The following is a 20,709-nucleotide window of genomic DNA, read 5'->3' as shown; positions in this document are numbered from 1 at the left end:
TTGTAATGAGACCCTTGCAGAGCATTACACTGTGCCGTATACTGCAAGGGCACCGTATACCCCGCAAAGCACTGCAGCACACGGCAAAATTTATATTGAAACGACTCTTTGCAGAGCAGTGCACCACACTGTATACAGCAAAACGTTATATTGACCTCTGCAGAGCATTGCACTATACTCTAGATTAACGATAGCAGACAAGCTGACAGGACCGCCTAACGAGCGGCCATGCAGAGAACTGGGCAGCTGCTGCAACCTGTCCCAAGGACATAGACAATTGTAGCTGTGCGGGTGGCGGGCGGTCAACATGCCGCAATCAGGCAGCTAGCGGGTTGCGCGAGATGCTGAGGCCGTGCCACCCCCAGCACCGATTTAACTCACCAGCCTGCCACTCCTGGACTCCACTACCACTGCGGGCAGAGCCAGCCAGAACCATATCTGCCCTATATTACCTTATAATCAGAGTGAGGCACAGCATCCCCAGTTAAGACAGCCAGCGGAGCTGCCAGGGATGCCGCGCCTGCACCCCCCAAGCCAGACACATGATCAGCGAGGCCTCGGCACCTTGAGCAGCAGCTCTGAAGATTTTTGCGGGAGATTCAACAACAGACTGCCCCAGGAAGCAGATATTCCACAAATGACACTTGCTCCGCCCCTGTAGGAGAGGGGGAAGTTATATACACACGCCCCCACCTGTTCCAAATAAGCCCCACTTGGAAGTGCAAGGAGCGATTAATTACTTCCGCCCCTCGCACAAACACAGCCCTGCGGGCTTTACACTTAGCACTTAGCTGATTGCTGTTATTTTCTGTTCCTGCCTCAGGGGCAAAAAGAGCTAGCTGCAGCTCTGTAATGCACATCATGTAACAATGTTTAGCACTTAGCTAATCGCTGTTATTTTCTGTTCTTGCCTCAGGAGCAAAAAGAGATAGCTACAGCTCTGTCTGTAATGCACATCATGTAACAATGTCTAGTACTTATAAGATGGCTGTTATAAGAGCCTTGTAGTTTGCATACTTTGTTTAAAGATGTTTTATAATTTATGAAAAGGGAATTCTTAAATAATATTTAATATAATTTAAATGAACAGTTGCTATACATAAAAGCCAGGTAACTCTTTCACTACATTCTCATGGCATGAAGGACATTTTCAAAAGAATCTGCATGTCATACTGAATAACAGTATTTTTTCACTAACCCAGCACGCACCCTATGCATGTTACAGCAAGGCAACGTGTTCTACACCCCTATTGAGGTGCTCTGTAGGCCAGAAATAGCAGTTTTTAACCCCTTAACGACGAAGGACGTATATTTACGCCCTCCGCCGACTCCCGCGATATGCCGCGGGGTCACGCGGTGTCCCCGCAGCATATCGGGTCAGTCCCGGCGGCTATCAACGGCCGGGACCCGCGGCTAATACAGGACATCACCGATCGCGGTGATGCCCTGTATTAACCCTTCAGACGCAGCGATGAAAGCTGACCGCCGCGTGTGAAAGTGACCCGGCTGCTCAATTGGGCTGTTCGGGACCACCGCGGTGAAATCGCGGCATCCCGAACAGCTTACAGGACACCGGGAGGGCCCTTACCGGCCTCCTCCGTGTCCGATCAACGAATGACTGCTCCGTGCCTGAGATCCAGGCAGGAGCAGTCAAGCGCCGATAACACTGATCACAGGAATGTTAATATACGCCAGTGATTTGTGTAAGAGATCAGTATGTGCAGTGTTATTGGTCCCTATGGGACCTATAACACTGCTTGATGTGTCTCCCTTACCCTTGGTGAAAGAATTTAAATACCATGGGGTAATGATTATTAAAGCCTTGGTCAGGCACTATCAGTTGAAAATATACCCTTTGCCCAACCTTACTAGGTCTAAATTTGCTAGCTATTGTTGTCGGTGACTGGCCGAATTAATGTTGTCAAAATGATTTGAATGCCCAAACTGCTCTATTTACTTCAACATAGTGCGGTTATAGACCCCTTAAGGTTTTTTTTTAGGATTATTTATTCCCTGCTTTCCTCTAGGGTAATTCCCAGCCTAAACTGAACTAGTCCACTCTATAGAGATTTCTTTCTGTATTACTTGGCAGGGCAATTACACATATTATATTGTTGGATGCCTTCTGTGTCCTTACCCAGCGCAGAGAGTGATTTGACATATGCCCCCCATACTACCTGTCTATTGGGTCTTCTGTGGGCAAAGGGTTCTAAATGTCCCTTTTCTGCCTCTGCATAAATTAGCCACATTGGTTTGGGGGCATACTAAGAGAATCTCAGACTTTTCTCATGTCGTGGTATTGTTATGGGGAAATAACTTTATCTCTAAGTTGCTCCTGGGTGTGAACCTCTTTTCCTGGGTGAGGTATAGTATACAAACTATTGACGATGTTTATGACCAGCATGTCTTTGTGTCTCTTATGCAGATGAGGACATGTCTATCTCTTCCTTCCATTTTTCGCTCTCAGGGCCCCAGGGGTCTGGTCTCGGTCTTATATACCTATTTACTTTTTATCTCAATACATCCCTCTCTGGTTCGGGATAAATGGTTGGCGGTCAGTGCAGAGTCACAGAATCAAGATTGAGTGGCAGTCATGGAATCACAGTTGAACATCATTCATCAATCCTATTTGACCTTGGTGAGACTGTTTCAGATGCATTGCATGTCCTCCTCTAACTGTATTTGTTGTAGAGCCCCTAAAACTGACTTTGTTTATCTTATCTGGGCGTATCTGCCTTTTGGAGTGATTTGCTGTCCTCCTTCTCCCTGCTAGGAATTCCTATACCACTGTCCTTGAAGGTTTTCCTCTTTGGCTCTTTGGATGAGGAGCTCTTTCAGCACCATGTAAGCATCTCTTTAGCCTCTTGTTATTTCTGTGGAGAAGCGAAAAAAGTAATGCAGCACACATTTTCAAAAGAATTTGGCCTAGTTTGCACCATGTATGCCTCTAGGGGCACTGTAGAGCAAAAGGTTTCAGTTCAGTTTGGTTGTGGCTAGGCACTATCTTGTTAGAATTACAGTAGTTGATTATGTTTCTATCCTCTCAGATTGGCTTTAATTGACATTTATCAATTGAACTGTGTCTGTCAATTGTACTAGCATTGAACAACCAGCATTTGTTTAACTACTACACTCTGCATTTTATGAATTTTTTATGAAAAAAACAGCACAGACTTTGAATAGCCCTTTAACTGCTTAAAGGGAATCTGATTGCAGCATAAGCTAAACTAACCTGGTCTTCTTGTGCATTCTGGGGTCTGACAACTCACACCGTGCTGAGCTCATCGCCAGACCACAGCGATGTCCCACCTCAGCCAGTTATACTCTGAACAGCCACCAGGAAGTAGGCCTGACCTGGGCCCCGTTACATGACACTGCTGCTGCTTAGTGTATCACAGGCTGAGGCAGGACATCGCTGCTCAGCATAGTGACGCCTCTCAGGCAAAAAAATGTGGAAGAAGACTGGGACCCAAGGACAGGAGACCAAATCCAGCAGCACCTGAAGAGCGCAGGCAAAATAAAAATAAAAACACTCTGGCTAACCCCTTTCATTGATTAACCAGTCTGATACTGTCATGTCAGGTAGGGAGCATTGCGGACCTGAACTTGCCCCAACCACTGTCCCTAACTGCTTGCATAATACACCCTAAACAGTGGCACCAAGTTTGATGATGGTTCCTAAACTAAGCTAAGTGTACAGGGCATTTAGGAAGTTCAGACAGGCTGGGTCAGCAACACACAGGCAGAATCTGTATCAGATCAGCAGGCAAGGGGTTAATTAGGCCAGAAAATTTAAACAAGGAGGGCAGCACACTACACAAACAAAAAGGGAACCAGACTAAGAGTAAGCAGGGATCAAACCAGGAAGGTAGCATAGTGCAAAATCATCAGGCAAAAAGATATCCAAAATTCAGTAAAAGATTAGGTCAGGTAAGGTCAGAATAAAGGAAAAGGCACAGTATGGAATGGAACACTAGTAAAAGGTAGTGATATGCCTGTTGAAATATCCTGCTGCTGGAAAGTGTGAACATCAGTACCACAGCTGATTGGCCCGGTGCTCCCACCTCCTGATAGGCTGAGCTGGCCACATCATACAATGACAATTTACCTTACACATTGTCAGGATGATGAGAGACAAGAGGCAGGTACCAGGCCAGGTATGTTTGTTACAGATACAGTCTATAAAGACATTGGGGTTCATATTCAAAACTCAAAAATGTTAGCGTTTTGCGGCCAAATTTTGGCACAAAAAATTACACATCAGATATTCAAAGTGTTTTACATGAGAATTATCCAAGGTTTATTCTAGTCACACCAGTTCTGCAAAAGTGGGCGTGTCTATGTAAATTTCATGTTTACATCAAAAATTTCACACCAGCTTTTTGCTAGTGTAGAAATCACAGAACTGTTTTTTTTTTCTTTTTTTTTTTTCTTTAGTTTTTTGGGAAAATGTGTTATTTAATCAATTATTGAAAAATAAATAATTATTATTGGACAATGTTATTAAAAAAATAATATTTTTTTTTCATTTTTTTTTTTTCATGGTCACTGTACCTGAACTCACATTTAAGCCCTATAAATGTTTTATTTATACAGTTATCGCCTGTCTGGGCACTAGTAATCATGGAATATTACATGAGATGCTTCTGACAGAATTTTCCGGGATGTAAAATTTGGCACAAAAATCAGCAATTTTGGCACCAAACTATGCAATTTTGATGCAAAAAAAATCCAACATTGTGGCAAAAAAAATTTGGCCCACCAAATCTGGCAACTTTTGGTTCGAAAAAAAATACAAACGTGGCACGGAAATGAGCTCTAACATATTTTTTTTTTCAAAGCAGCACTAGAAATCTTTGAAAATGTGAGGAGAAAAAAAAGAAAGTGTAATTAATATCGTTGGAACAGAAATTACAGTAGTTTTTGAATATCGCCTCCATTGTTGTTTTGTCCTTACTCTATATTGAAAGTCAGTATAGTCAAGATGATCTTGTTACCAAAGCACAAAGCTGTGACAAATAGCTAATTTCCTTCCATGTATAGACTCTCCATGATCACTGTAATAAACTTTGTACGAGATAGCAGAAGCCAACAGGTGACTGTAGGGGAATTTATTACTTGCACAAACAGCTAACTACAGACGAGTTGATCGTCAAGTATGTTTTACCTTTCTGTTTTTCTTTGCTTTCTTTCCAGTGCCATTTTCTGGACGTCTGCATTATATCTTACAAAAATTTGATTTTGGCAGGTGCGTCAATTTCATTGCTTCGTAGCTTTGGTGTGAGATGCCACACAACCTGAGATCTCAGCCCCAATATTTTTTTCACTCAAATGTCATGAATTGTGAGATCTTTGGTACATCCTGGGTATGCTCACTGACATGGGCCGGAGGAGAGGAGCCATATGTAAAAGTCTATCATCTCTGCTGGGGCAATGCACTTGTAGGGCATTCACCTCTGTGGAGAACAGGTATCTGTGTCTGACTTCTGCTCCTCCATAGCTGGTCTGTTATCATGGTAACTTATCCCATGGATATGCTCCCCAGATGTCCAGCCATCAGTAGGAAAGGAAGAAAAGCAGGAAATCACATTACAGGGCCTGTCTAAGCTGTTGGCAACCATTGCCAGCTAAATAATTTCATTACCTGGTTTAAGAGTCAGCTTTTTTTCTTTCTATAAGGAGGTGCTTTTTTCAATGCATTCAAGTGTTATAAAGCATAAACAAAGAGTGTCACCTTTATCTGCTTCCTCTGCCCTAGGCTCTCCAGTTGAATCTAAGGGGAAACTTTCCAGTCTCTTCTAATGATGATAAATATGTGTCAAGCTACAGTTAGAAGTGTTCACCACAAGGAACAATGCTAAACTTCCCATTTTTCTGTTCTCTCAACAGTGCAGAACAGTCTTACCACCTGGATGACCTGTCTATTCTGTTGGAGAAGTTCCTGTATATATTCCCTCTGGTTCCTCTTATGCCCAGCGTTCTGTAGCAAATCAAGTAAGAAAAGGCCTTCTGGATCCTGATTGTTCCATTCTGGCCAAGGAGGGCATGATCATTTAAACATTAAATGCCAGTAATCCCTGGGGTCTGTAGATCTGTAGCTCTGTGTTATGATTCGGCTAGCTGGATGTGGATCCTCTGTGTCAGCAAGGGATTGGCGTGGACCGTGTCGGTGGACCGGTTCTAGGTTGCTACTGGTATTCACCAGAGCCCGCCGCAAAGTGGGATGGTCTTGCTGCGGCGGTAGCAACCAGGTCGTATCCACCGGCAATGGCTCAACCTCACTGACTGCTGAGAAGGCGTGGGACAGAAGGACTAGACAGAGGCAAGGTCAGACGTAGCAGAAGGTCGGGGCAGGTGGCAAGGTTCGTAGTCAATGGCGATAGCAGAAGATCTGGAACACAGGCTTTGGACAACACTAAACGCTTTCTCTGGCACAAGGCAACCAGATCCGGCAAGGAAGTGAAGGGGAAGTGAGGTTAAATAGACAGGGAGCAGGTGGAAGATAATTAGACTGATTGGGCCAGGCACCAATCATTGGTGCACTGGCCCTTTAAATCTTAGAGAGCTGGCGCACGCGCGCCCAAGAGAGCGGAGCCGCGTGCGCCAGAACGTTACAGCCGGGGACCGGGACGGGTAAGTGGCTTGGGATGCGATTCGCAAGCGGGCGGGTCCCACTATGCAAATCGCATCCCCATCGTGAATGTCAGTGCAGCGCTCCCGGTCAGCGGGTCTGACTGGGGCGCTGCAGAGAGGAGAACGCTGCGAGCGCTCCGGGGAGGAGCAGGGACCCGGAGCGCTCGGAGTAACACTCTGTAATGTTTGCTGCGGAAGAACGGGGACTTTCTCGTCTTCCTGGTCCTCGGTGGATCCTGCTTAAGGCTACTGTAGCATCGAACGCCGAGAACATAGATTAATGTAATGCAATAGCATGTCATTGATCTATGAAAGCAGAAAAAATTATTTAATTTAATAGTTTGGACAATTTTGCACGCAAAAAAATGTGTTAAAAAACGCTGTAAAAAATTTATTTGGATTGACGCGTGCAAAATTGTCCAAACTATTAAATTAAATAATTTTTTCTGCCTCTGTAATACATTATATTTAATATATAAAACTCAATGTGTGTATGTATATATGTATGTATATATGTATGTATGTATGTATGTATGTTCCACAAAAATGTCCAAACGGCTAAAGATATTAACATGAAACTTGGCACACATGTTACTTATATGTCAACAACAAACATGGGATAGGTAATTTAACCCTTACTCACCCCCATTTGCCAGGGGCGGGGTTTATGTTTAAAGTCCCATACAACTACATGGGAAATATATGTTACTGCATAACTTCCAAACGGCTGGAGATATTTCGATAATACTTGGTCACATGTTACTTATATGTCCACTTAAAATATAGGATAGTTAATTTAACCCTTAACCACCCCCATTTGTGAGGGTCGGGGTTTTTGTTTAAAGTCCCATGAAAATCAATGGGAAATGTATGTTCTCACATAACTTCTGTACGGCTGGAGATATTTCAATACCTGGTGCACATATTACGGGTCGGGATAGGAGGTCGGGATATGAGGACGGGATTTGAGCACGGGATAGGAGGTCGAGATAGGCGGACGGGATAGGAGGACAATTAGGAGGACGGGATAGGAGGTCGGCATAGGAGGTTGGGACAGGAGGTCGGGATTAGAGGTCGGGATAGGAGGTTGAGATAGGACGGGATAGGAGGTCGAGATAGGAGGTCGAGATAGGAGGACGGGATATGAGGACGGGATATGAGGACAGGATAGGAGGTCGGGATAGGAGAACGGGATAGGAGGACGGGATAGGAGGTCGAGATAGGAGGTCGAGTTAGGAGGTCGAGTTAGGAGGTCGGGATACAAGAACGGGATAAAAGGACGGGATAGGAGGTGGAGATAGGAGGTGGAGGTAGGAGGACGGAATAGGAGGACTGAGATAGGAGGACAGGATAGGAGGTCGGGATAGGAGGTCGAGATAGGAGGACGGGATAGGAGGATGGGATAGGAGATTGGGATAGGAGGTCAGGATAGGAGGTCGGGATATGAGGATGGGATAGGAGGTCGAGATAGGAGGACGGGATAGGAGGTTGAGTTAGGAGGTCGGGATATGAGGACAGGATAAGAGGACGGGATAGGAGGCCGAGATAGGGGGTGGAGATAGGAGGACAGGATAGGAGGTCGGGATTGGAGGTCGGGATAGGAGGACGGGATAGGAGGTCGAGATAGGAGGATGGGATAGGAGGTTGAGATAGGAGGTCGGGATATTAGGTCGAGATAGGAGGAGGGGATAGGAGGGTGGGATAGGAGGTAGAGTTAGGAGGTCAGGATATGAGGTGGAGATAGGAGGACGGGATAAGAGGTTGGGATATGAGGACGGGATAGGAGGTCGAGATTGGGGGACGGGATAGGAGGTCGGGACAGGAGGTCGGGGTATGAGGACGGGATATGGGGTTGGGATATAACAACAATATATGGGGATGGGATATGAAGTCAAAAGATTCCTCCTCTGTTGATTTTCCTCCCCAACAAGGATGAGGAAGGAAAAACCAGGCAACGCCGGGTACTTAGCTAGTATTTAATAAAATTGCCTGGACATCATATCTGCAGTTAGATCAGCCTTAGCAGAATGGTGCTTCTACGGCTGTCTGTAGTAACCCTTTCTGAGATTAAGGGTACATTCACATGTGCAGATTTACAGCATATTTTATGCTGCAGATCCACCGCTGAAGGACCTCTGTATGGTGCCCTTAAATGTGCCTGCTCGGAGAAGCAATACGCCACTCCGAGCAGACACACTGCGATGTGCGAGTCGCCACGCATGCGCAGTGTACTCGCACACATTGCGGCCGCTTCCCTTGCTCAATAAGCTAGGCTGAGAGCTGCCGCGATGTGCGAGTATACTGCGCATGCGCGCGGCGACTCGCACATCGCAGTGTGTCTGCTCGTAGCAGCATATTGCCGCTCCAAGCAGACATATATAAAGGCAGAATACAGAGGGTCCTTCAGCGGCGGATCTGCTTATTTCGCTGCGAAAATCTGCATGTTCCTAAGGTTGAATAAAGACCAGAGTACTTGATGTTCAACCTATAACCCTAATGAGTCCCTACTAATGAGTCCCTACTGAGATTATCGCTGTGTATATCCCTCTGTGTGCTGCCTGAGAAAGTCCGGCAAGAGGAAAATTCTTTCTGTAGCCCAAAGACAGCAAAACATACCACCCTTAATATATTATTGCTGCATTCAATTCAAAATGATTTGGCATAGATTTATCAATAGACTTCAATGTTAAAAATAACGGCCGTTAATTTACCCGTTTCTTGTGACGGAGGAAAAATTTGTGCATGTGCCTTTTTTTTCTTCCATCACAACTAACGTCCATTATTCATAACGGGTCATAACGGATAATCAGAAAACCCCATAGACTTGAATGGGATGTTGTTACGGCCGTTTAACATATTCTGCTTTATGTTAGCGGTAAAATTTAGTCAATACTTGCATCATTTCCAAAATTTGAGGAAAAAATTAAAAATTTTGCATTTTTGTTACGTTGAAGCTCTCTGCTTATAAGGAAAAAGGATTTTCCAAATAAATTATGTATTGATTCACATATACAATATGTCTACTTTATGTTGGCAAAAAACATTTAAAATCAAAATTTTTCAGGGACCAGTTCAGTTTTGAAATGGATTTGAAGGGCCTTCACATTAGAAATACCCCATAAATGACCCCATTATAAAAACTACACCCCTCAAAGTATTCAAAATGACATTCAAAAGGTTTGTTTACCCTTTAGGTGTTTCACAGGAATAGCAGCAAACTGAAGGAGAAAATTCAAAATCTTCTTTTTTTTTTTTACACTGGCATGTTCTTGTAGACAGTTTTTGAATTTTTACAAGGGGTAAAAGGAGATAAACCTTCCTAAAATGTGTAACCCAATTTCTCTCGAGTACAGAAGTAACTCATGTGCATGTCAAGTGCTCTGTAGGAGAGTGAGCTTTTCTGAAATGGTTTTTGGGGGGCATGTCATATTTAAGAAGCCCCTATGGTGCCAGAACAGCAAATAAAAAAAACACATGGCATACTATTTTAGAAACTACACCCCTCAAGGAACGTAACAAGGGGTACATTGAGCCTTAATACCCAAGAGGTGTTTGACGACTTTTCGTTAAAGTTGGATGTGTAAATGATCAAAAAAAATTCACAAAAATGCTAGTTTTCCCCCAAATTTTTAATTTTTACAAGGGGTAATAGGAGAAAATGCCCCCCAAAACGTGTAACCCCATCTCTTCTGAGTATGGAAATACCCAATGTGTGGACATCAAGTGCTCTGCTGGCGCACTACAATGCTCAGAACAGAAGGAGTCACATTTGGCTTTTGGAAAGCAAATATTTCTGAAATGTTTTTTTTTTGGGGGGGAGGGGGGGCATGTCACATTTAGGAAGCCCTTATGGTGCCAGAACAGCAAAAAAAAAACACATGGCATAATATTTTGGAAACTACACCCCTCAAGAAACGTAACAAGGGGTACAGTGAGCCTTAACACCCCACAGGTGTTTGATGACTTTGAATGTGTAAATTATTATTTTTTTTTTTCACTTAAATGCTGGATTTCCCCCAAATTTTACATTTTTACAAGGGGTAATAGGAGAAAATGCCCCCCAAAATTTGTAACTTCATCTCTTCTGAGTATGGAAATACATGGGGTATTTCCATACTCAGAAGAGATGAAGTTACAAATTTTGGGGGGCATTTTCTCCTACTACCCCTTGTAAAAATGTGGACATCAAGTGCTCTGCGGGCAAACTACAATGCTCAGAAGAGGAGTCACATTTGGCTTTTGGAAAGCCAATTTTGCTGAAATAAGTTTTTGGGGGGCATGTCCCATTTAGGAAGCTCTTATGGTGCCAGGACAGCAAAAAAAATAAATAAATAAATAAACACATGGCATACTATTTTGGAAACTACACCCCTCAAGGAATGTAACAAGAGATACAGTGAGCCTTAACACCCCACAGGTGTCTGACGACTTTGGATGTGTAAATGATTTATTTAATTTTTTTCACTAAAATGCTGGTTTCCCCCAAATTTTATATTTTTACAAGGGGTAATAGGAGAAAATGCCCCCAAAATGTGTAACCCCATCTCTTCTGAGTATGGAAAACCCCATGTGTGGACATCAAGTGCACTGCGGGCGCGCTACAATGCTCAGAAGAGAAGGAGTCACATTTGCAAATTCTGCTGAAATGGGGGGCATGTCGCATTTAGGAAGCCCCTATGGTGCCAGAACAGCATAAAAACACCCCACATGGCATACTTTTTTGAAAACTACACACCTCAAAACAAGGGGTATAGTGAGCCTTAACACCCCACAGGTGTTTAATAAGTGTTCATTAAGTGGGATGTGAAAAGGAAAACATTTTTACACTCAAATGCTGTAGCTACCCCAAATTTTTCATTTTCACAAGTGGTAACAGGAGAAAATGTCACCATAAGTTTGTAAGTACATTTCTTTGGAGTAAGGATATATCTCACATCTGGGCGTAAACAGCTCTTCGGGTGCACACCGGTCACGGAAGAGCAGGAGCGCAGTCAGGGGCCTTGAGCTTCTACATAGCTGCCTATGGAGCCAGAAGAGTGGGACCCCCTCTCAAGGAGAGTTACAGGGGGTAAATTACTAAAATGGGGTACACTAAGTTACTAAAGTGGGGTACAGTGGGACGTAAAATCATAAAAAAGGTTATGTTCCCAGAATGAAGACCCAGAGAATAGCCAAAACTAAAGAATATGCCCACCCCAAACCCTATGCTCCGAATCATCATTCTGGGAATGTGATGTGTGTGGCCGTCCCTAACCTGTTGCCTCAAATGCGCACCCCGGTGGAGAGAGAGCGCTGCGCATTTGAGGCAACATGAAAAAGTCCCCAATGATAGTGACTCAGTGACCCATGACCCATTTTTGGAAAAAGTACACCCAGAGGTCTTATCAGTTTTTTTTTTTTTTTTTTAGTTTTTTTTATAAAAAAGTTTTTGGGGCAATTTAGTGGTTTTATGGGGTTAAAATTTGGAATGTACTCTGGACTTGGTACATTGGGGTCAAATTCTGGAAAATTTAAATGAAAAGGGAAAATTTTGTACTGCATGGATGTGTGATACTCCCTGAAGCAGTTTTTAATGCAGAGGCCCGGATGATCGGGGCAAGTGTCACATTGAGTGGTGGTGTCCTTCTCCTGTTACACACTCTGCATTTTTTTCTGGGATCGTCCCTTCTTTCCAGTGTGGGGGAAAGTGTTGGCCTGGGACGATTCCTGGCACCTATAACTTCAGTTCCTTGGGAACTCCGGCCTGCTCTTTCCCGGTCGCCAAAGATCAGGACCTTTAGAACTTCTTCTTGGAACTAAAGGTATGTCCCTGTGTTGCCAGCGTACTGGGACAGTACAAAAGAGTTGTACATGGCAACCTGTACTAAGTAGACCACAACTTTTTTGTACCATACCAGTGTTTTGCGCCTGGCAATGTATGGCTTGAGGACTTGATCAGAGAGTTCAACTCCACATATACCGCTTGTAGTCCAGAATACAATCGGGCATGAGGACCGTTGTTGTGGTACCTCGCACGGGGAGAGGTGAGTTGCCGTTACCATGAATTGTGGTCAGCATAAGGACATCCCTCTTATCCTAATACCTGACCAGCAACAGGTTTTCATGGGTAAGGGCACGGGACTCACCCTTGGGCATAGGTGTCTGGATCAAATTTAGAGGGAGGCCTGTCTGTTTCTTCCGCACGGTCCCACAAGCGGACCTGGATCTGGCAGCAAGGGATGTGAACAGAGGGATGCTGGTATAAAAATTGTCCATGTACACGTGGTAACCCTTATCCAGCAATGGGTGCACAAGGTCCCAAACGATTTTCCCGCTAACACCCAGAGTGGGGGAACATTCTGGGGGTTCAATATGGGAATCTCGTCCCTCATATACTCTAAACTTGTAAGTGTACCCAGAGGCTCATATGCAGCACGAGGCCCCAAAATGTCCTCATTTCTGCTGCATCAATGGCATACCATTCATTGGACTTGGCCAAAAAAGAATCTGGGTGGTGGGTGATGAACTGCTGGGCGTACAGATTTGTCTGCTCCACCGTTAGATTGACAAAGCTGTCACTGAAAAAATAACTATAATAGTCAATTTCAGTGTATCCAGCAGTGTCAATCCGGATTCCTGAGTCGCCAACAAACTCAGGAATCCATGGCTGATAAGCCTCTGGGGGTCTCCAGACAGGTTCACTGGAAGGGGGCTCCAGTACACTTGTCTGGGGGGTCGTACTCCCATGGACGCTTGTACTAGTGTCAGCCACTGGGTCACTTTCATGGGGGGTTTGTGGCCTCGCCTGGCGGCGTCTCCGCCACCTTCTGGGGGGCTCATCATCAGTACTAGATGATGAGGAGGACGAGGAAGAACACAGGAATGTATGATCTTCCTCGTCCTCACTGACAGATTCAGAGTCGGAGGCAAAAAAAGCGTATATGCCTCCGCCACCGAAAATGCCCGGCGAGCCATTGCCTTTTTTCTACAGTGGGGTGTAGTGTGTGTGCTTGGTGTTAACTTTATATATATATAACGGTGTGTGATTATAAATCACACACTGTTATATGGGGGGAAAAAATGCTGCGGCCCAAAAAAAAGGGGGCCAAATGCAGCTCCCTGAACCCCTAATAGGGCCTGGGTCATGCTGAAAATACCTCGGCGGACCCTTGAAGACCTATTAGAGGGTCAGGGGAGGGGGGGATTATTTTTTTTTACAGTCCTACCTGTATCTTTACTGTATTCTTTCCCTGCTCTAAGGTGGTATCTTCTGCCCTGAGGGGCTTCGATCTCGGCAAAAGGGGGGGGGGGGGGGGGTCCCTGGCTCCTTCTTGCAGCTCTGTCCACTGTCTGAACTCAGTAAGCTGACAGAGCTGCGAGAAGAGGTCATTAACCCCTTCCCTGCCGGCTGCTATTGGACGGACTGTAAGAAGCAATCTGATTGGTTGCTATGGGCAACTGGTCAGCTTTTCCTCTGCACAGATTTTGATAAAGCTCCCCAATGTCTCCAGGTTTCTTGCTACGTTTATGGACATGTATCAGGTACGTTAATCGACTGATTCTGCTCTGTCAAATAGGGCCAGGGATTAGAACTAACCCACACTGTGCTGTCTTCAGACTACAGGAAAAAAAACATTTTAGTTAAGAATTTTCAACGTATTGCATTGGGCTACATTTTAAAAGCAATATTGTCAAAAATACTCTTCAAACTGTTTGAAATGAATTTTAAAAAACATGAAAAGACGTCTTTAAAATACACATGTAAAACGTGTAAATACACATGTAAGGGTGGGTTCACACTACGTTTTGTCCCATACGGGAGCGCATACGGCAGGAGGGAGCTAAAAGCTCGCGCTCCCGTATGTAACCGTATGCGCTCCCGTATGCCATTCACTTCAATGAGCCGACCGGAGTGAAACGTTCGGTCCGGTCGGCTCATTTTTGCGCCGTATGCGCTTTTACAACCGGACCTAAAACCGTGGTCTCCAATCTGTGCTCTTCCAGCTGTTGCAAAACTACAACTCCCAGCATGCACTGACTGTCCAGGCATGCTGGGAGTTTTAGTTAAGCAACATCTGGCCCTTCAGATGTTGCCTAACTACAACTCCCAGCATGCCCTTCAGCTGTCTGGGCATGCTGGGAGTTGTAGTTTTGCAACAGCTGGAGACACACTGGTTGGGAAACATTGTTTCTAACTCAGTGTTTCCTAACCTGTGTGCCTCCAGCTGTTGCAAAACTATAACTCCCAGCATGCACTAAAAGACCATGCATGCTGGGAGTTGTAGTTTTGCAACATCTGGAGGGCCCCAGTTTGGAGACCATTGTATAATGGTCTCCAATCTGTGCTCTTCCAGCTGTTGCAAAACTACAACTCCCAGTATGCACTGACTGTCCAGGCATGCTGGGAGTTTTAGTTCAGCAACATCTGGCCCTTCAGATGTTGCCGAACTACAACTCCCAGCATGCCCTTCAGCTGTCTGGGCATGCTGGGAGTTGTAGTTTTGCAACAACTGGAGACACACTGGTTGGGAAACATTGTCTGTTTCTAACTCAGTGTTCCCTAACCTGTGTGCCTCCAGCTGTTGCAAAACTATGACTCCCAGCATGCACTAACAGACCATGCATGCTGGGAGTTGTGGTGTTGCAACAGCTGATGCAAGCCCCCCCCCCCCCCCCCCCGCCACCCCCGTGAATGTACAGGGTACATTCACATGGGCGAGGCTTTTACAGTGGGTTTCTCGCATCTTGAGATGCAGCAAATTTTGCGCTGGGAAACTCGCTGTAATCCCCCGCCCGTGTGACTGTACCCAAAAAACACTACACTACACTAACACAAAATAAAATAAAAAGTTAAAAACACTACATATACACATACCCTTACACAGCCCCCCTCCCCCAATAAGAACGTCCGGTACACCACTGTTTCCAAAGCAGAGCCTCCAGCTGTTGAAAAACAACAACTCCCAGTATTGTCGGACAGCCGTTGACTGTCCAGGCATGCTGGGAGTTTTGCAACAGCTGGAGGCACCCTGTTTGGTAATCACTGGCGTAGAATACCCCTATGTCCACCCCTATGCAAATCCCTAATTTAGGCCTCAAATGCACATGGCGCTCTCACTTTGGAGCCCTGTCGTATTTCAGTGCAACAGTTTAGGGCGACATATGGGGTATCGCTGTACTCGGGAGAAATTGCGTTACAAGGTTTGGGGGCTTTTTCTTCTTTAACCCTTCATGAAAAGGAAATGTTGGGGTCTACACCAGAATGTTAGTGTAAAATTTTTTTATTTTTTACACTAACATGCTGATGTTGCCCTATACTTTACATTTTCACAAGAGGTAAAAGGGAAAAAAGCCCCCCAAAATTTGTAACGCAATTTCTCCCGACTACAGAGATACCCCATATGTGAGCGCAAAGTGCTCTGGGGGCGCACAACAAGGCCCAGAAGGGAGAGCGCACCATGTACATTTGAGGTGATTTGCACAGGGGTGGCTGATTGTTACAGCGGTTTTGACAAACGCAAAAAAAACAAAACCCCACATGTGACCCCATTTCGGAAACGACACCCCTCACGGAATGTAATGAGGGGTGCAGTGAGAATTTACCCCCCACAGGTGTCTGACGGATCTTTGGAACAGTGGTCCATGAAAATGAAAACTTGTACAGCCCACTGTTCCAAAGATCTGTCAGACACCAGTGGGGGGCAAATGCTCACTGTACCCCTTGTTACGTTCCTCAAGGGGTCTAGTTTCCAAAATGGTATGCCATGTGTGTTTTTTTTTGCTGTTCTGGCACCTTAGGGGCTTCCTAAATGCGACATGCTCCCCGAGCAAAATTTGCTCTCAAAAAGCCAAATATGACTCCTTCTCTTCTGAGCATTGTAGTTCGCCCATAGTGCACTTCAGGTCAACTTATGGGGTACCTCCATACTCAGAAGAGATGGGGTTACAGGGTTACAAATTTTGGGGGGTATTTTCTGCTATTAACCCTTGCAAAAAGGTGAAATTAGGGGGGAAACACACATTTTAGTGGAAATTTTTTTTTTTTTTTTACATATGCAAAAGTCATGAAACACCTGTGGGGTAATAAGGCTCACTTTATTCCTTATTACATTTCTCAAGGGGTCTGGTTTCCAAAATGGTATGCCATGTGGGTATTTTTTGCTGTTCTGGCACCATAGGGGCTTCCTAAATGCGACATGCCCCCCGAAAAAAATTTGCTCTCAAAAAGCCAAATATGACTCCTTCTCTTCTGAGCATTGTAGTTCACCCATAGTGCACTTCAGGTCAACTTATGGGGTACCTCCATACTCAGAAGAGAAGGGGTTACAAATATTGGGGGGCATTTCCTGCTATTAACCCTTGGAAAAATGTGAAATTTGGGGGGAAACACACATTTTAGTGAAAAAAAAAATTTTTTTTTACATATGCAAAAGTCGTGAAACACCTGTGGGGTATTAAGGCTCACTTTATTCCTTGTTACATACCTCAAGGGGTCTAGTTTCCAAAATGGTATGCCATGTGAGGGTTTTTTGCTGTTCTGGCACCATAAGGGCTTCCTAAATGCAACATGCCCCCCAAAAACCATTTCAGAAAAACGTACTCTCCAAAATCCCCTTATCGCTCTTTCCCTTCTGAGCCCTCTACTGCGCCCGCCGAACACTTTACATAGACATATGAGGTATGTGCTTACTCGAGAGAAATTGGGCTACAAATATAAGTATACATTTTCTCCTTTTACCCCTTGTAAAAATTTAAAAATTGGGTCTACAAGAACATGCGAGTGTAAAAAATGAAGATTGTGAATTTTCTCCTTCACTTTGCTTCTATTCCTGTGAAACACCTAAAGGGTTAAAATGATGACTGAATGTCATTTTGAATACTTTGGGGGGTGCAGTTTTTATAATGGGGTCTTTTGTGGGGTATTTCTAATAAGAAGACCCTTCAAATCCACTTCAAACCTGAACTGGTCCCTGAAAAATAGTGAGTTTGAAAATTTTGTGAAAAATTGGAAAATTGCTGCTGAACTTTGAAGCCCTCTGGTGTCTTCCAAAAGTAAAAACTCGTCACTTTTATGATGCAGACATAAAGTAGACATATTGTATATGTGAATAAAAATTTTTTTATTTGTAATATACATTTTCCTTACAAGCAGAGAGCTTCAAAGTTAGAAAAATGCAAAATTTTCAAATTTTTCATCAAATTTTAGGATTTTTCACAAGGAAAGGATGCAAGTTACCACAAAAATTTACCACCATGTTAAAGTAGAATATGTCACGAAAAAACAATCTCGGAATCAGAATGATAACTAAAAGCATTCCAGAGTTATTAATGTTTAAAGTGACAGTGGTCAGATGTGCAAAAAACGCTCTGGTCCTTAAGGCCAAAATGGGCTTGGTCCTGAAGGGGTTAAAGATTAAAGGGGTATTCCAGGATTTTTTTTTATTTGACTATGCTACAGGGGCTGTAAAGTTAGTGTAGTTCATAATATAGTGTCTGTACCTGTGTGTGACGGTTTTCTCACAATTCTTCTGTGATTTTCACTCCAATATTTAATTTTTATCAGCATAAAAAATGACTGTTGTCTCAGATTTTCCCAGCTTGCAATGCGTCCGAGACCTGACTCACTAGTCAGCTGATGACAGGGAGCCTGTCTGCTTCAATGGGTGGAGCGATCGCTTGGTGGGAGGGAGATCAATCTGCAACTATTGCAACAGCTGTACGCACCCTGATTGAAAACCACAGGTCTTTGAATGGATGCAGCTCATTTATGTTTCAATGGGTGGGGTGGTTGATGTGTGGGAGGGAGGAAAATGGAATTGTGGGATTTGTAGTCAAAAAAAGAGAAGTCAAACAGGAAATACCAGTTCACAAAAAGCTAGCCACAGTATTATAGTAATCTCACAACATAGCTATTTAGCCCCAAGACAAGCACAGATCCTTCCTAAGCATGTCCATTACTGTCTGCCAGGTATGTACTAAAATCATCTTATGGTGGATAACCCCTTTAAGGAATCTTTTTGTATTTCAGAAACACCATCAGTCCATTCACTTGGCACAGTACATTATTTTGACTACTGCACCAAGCTGATTTCCACAAGACTCTAATCCATGGAAATCAGAATCTTTCAGCATAAAATAATAATCTAGCACATTCGTAATATTTAGTAGTAAGGTATTCTGTAGTAATGAGCTCATTAAAATGTGCATCTTTTATAGAAGATGCAAGAATAATGTCTGACTATGCTGGAAAGAAAAGACCAATGATCAGAAATATATTCCAAGACACATCTCAAGATTATTTAAAGATCTCATTCCACTTCACAAGGCTGCTTCTGAATTCAAAGAAATTAGCTTTGACTGCCATTGCTTGAATGGACTCTAATACTGCCTACTTGAAAAGTTAGAATATTAAATGGAAATATATATATATATATATATATATATATATATATATATATGTATATGAGGTTGAAAGTAATGGGGTACAGTAATAAAAAGACAATCCTTGAATTGCAGGTAATTGCAAGTAGCAACACTGTTCAATAGTTTTTTTTAAAATAATTTACTACAGGTTCATTCTCAAAAAATGATGTCATAAGTGCAATAAAATACATTTCACAAATACAGTCCCCATGTTTCCTTCATTATACAATCTGACACTTTCTTATTGATCAAGAATCCCCCAAAAAACTGCACTTTTCCACTTCATAAAAAACAGGAACACAGAAGACTATATAAAACACTAATGGATGGATAAGTTCATTGAATGACTGGGGCAATATAGAATTTAACAAATGTGCAGATTTTGCTGATAGGTTGGTTTTGCTGATAGGTTGACTTCAATGGGTAGGAAAATACATAGCAGCAAATATGCAGCAAAATACGGCACGTGTAACCTCCTACCCTTAAGGCCAAAAGCTAAATAATATGTAATGTAGTAGTATAATGTGAATAAAATCAGTAGACCTGACCTACGTATAGGTTCCAACTAGGTAACACCAGTGTCCGGAACATAGCATGGTTTTAGTCTGCCACTGCAAATCTTATTGTGCTTTAATGTACTTATATGCCACCCCCAAGATGCCCCCACTTCAGGAGAGGCAGTCTGTGGTACAGTAGGAACTGGTAGGGCTAGGACTGCTTATTGCACTTATCCTTCACCTATCCTTTTATATAAAACATATGCAATTCTCTCTGAGTGTAAAGGTGATATTGAATTACCAGGTCCACAGGTAAAAAAAAATATATATGTTCAAGAAAACAGATGGCTTATGGAAGGCATATCAATGTTCTCCAAAAAGAATTTGAGAACAAAAAGTGTTTCATAGGAGACTCTGTTGAGAGAAGTGTTGAATCTCAGGTGTCTGTTGAGAGGTGTAGCTAAGATATAGTAGAATATGAGAAAAGAAACAAATGTAATCCAACCCAGGCCCTGAGGTCATAGGCAGTGTATCTGCACAGTCTCTGCTTTATAGTCTGACTAGCTGAGTACCCGGCGTTGCCCGGTTTTTCCTTCCTAATCCTTGTTGGGGAGGAAAATCAACAAAGGAGGAAGCTTTTGACTTCAAATCCCATCCCCATATATTGTTGTCATATCCCAACCCCATATCCTGTCCTCATATCCTGTCCTCATACCCCGACCTCCTATCCCGTCCTCCTATCCCGACCTCCTATCTCGACCTCCTATCCCGTCCTTCTATCCAGTCCTCCTATCTTGACCTCCTATCTCGACCTCCTATCCCATCCTCCTATCCCATCCTACGATCTCAACCCCCTATCCCGTCCTACTATCTCAACCCCCTATCCTGTCCTCCTAACTCCACCTCCTATTCCGACCTCCTATCTCCACCTTCAATCCCGACCTCCTATCTCAACCTCCTATCCCGTCCTCCTATCCCGACCTCCTATCCTGGCCTCCTATCCCACCCTCCTAACTCGACCTCCTAACTCGACCTCCTATCCCGACCTCCTATCCCATCCTCCTATCCCGTCCTCCTATCTTGACCTCCTATCTTGACCTCCTATGTTGACCTCCCATCCCGTCCTCATATCCTGACCTGTAATATGTGTACCAGGTATTGAAATATCTCCAGCCGT

General features: G+C 43.8%; 2 long non-coding RNA genes across 3 annotated transcripts in view; one reads left to right on the top strand and one right to left on the bottom strand.

The window, feature by feature from the left end:
- Positions 1–13,920, bottom strand: part of LOC130356618 (uncharacterized) — a 46,675-nt gene extending 32,755 nt beyond the window's left edge. The window contains exon 1 of the long non-coding RNA XR_008888942.1: positions 13,839–13,920. This is a non-coding gene — a long non-coding RNA (uncharacterized LOC130356618). The remainder of the gene's footprint in view (positions 1–13,838) is intronic.
- The window catches only part of LOC130356617 (uncharacterized), a 71,363-nt gene that overhangs the window by 46,635 nt on the left and 4,019 nt on the right, over positions 1–20,709 (top strand). The window contains exon 3 of one of the 2 annotated variants that reach the window (XR_008888941.1): positions 5,890–5,994. This is a non-coding gene — a long non-coding RNA (uncharacterized LOC130356617). Of the gene's footprint in view, positions 1–5,889; positions 6,291–20,709 lie in introns of those variants that run through there. The other variant, XR_008888940.1, reaches the window with a different exon arrangement.

This window comes from Hyla sarda, chromosome 2 (assembly GCF_029499605.1).
Source record: "Hyla sarda isolate aHylSar1 chromosome 2, aHylSar1.hap1, whole genome shotgun sequence".
NCBI classification, from domain to species: Eukaryota; Metazoa; Chordata; class Amphibia; order Anura; family Hylidae; genus Hyla; species Hyla sarda.
This window is presented reverse-complemented; position numbering and strand designations above follow the sequence as displayed.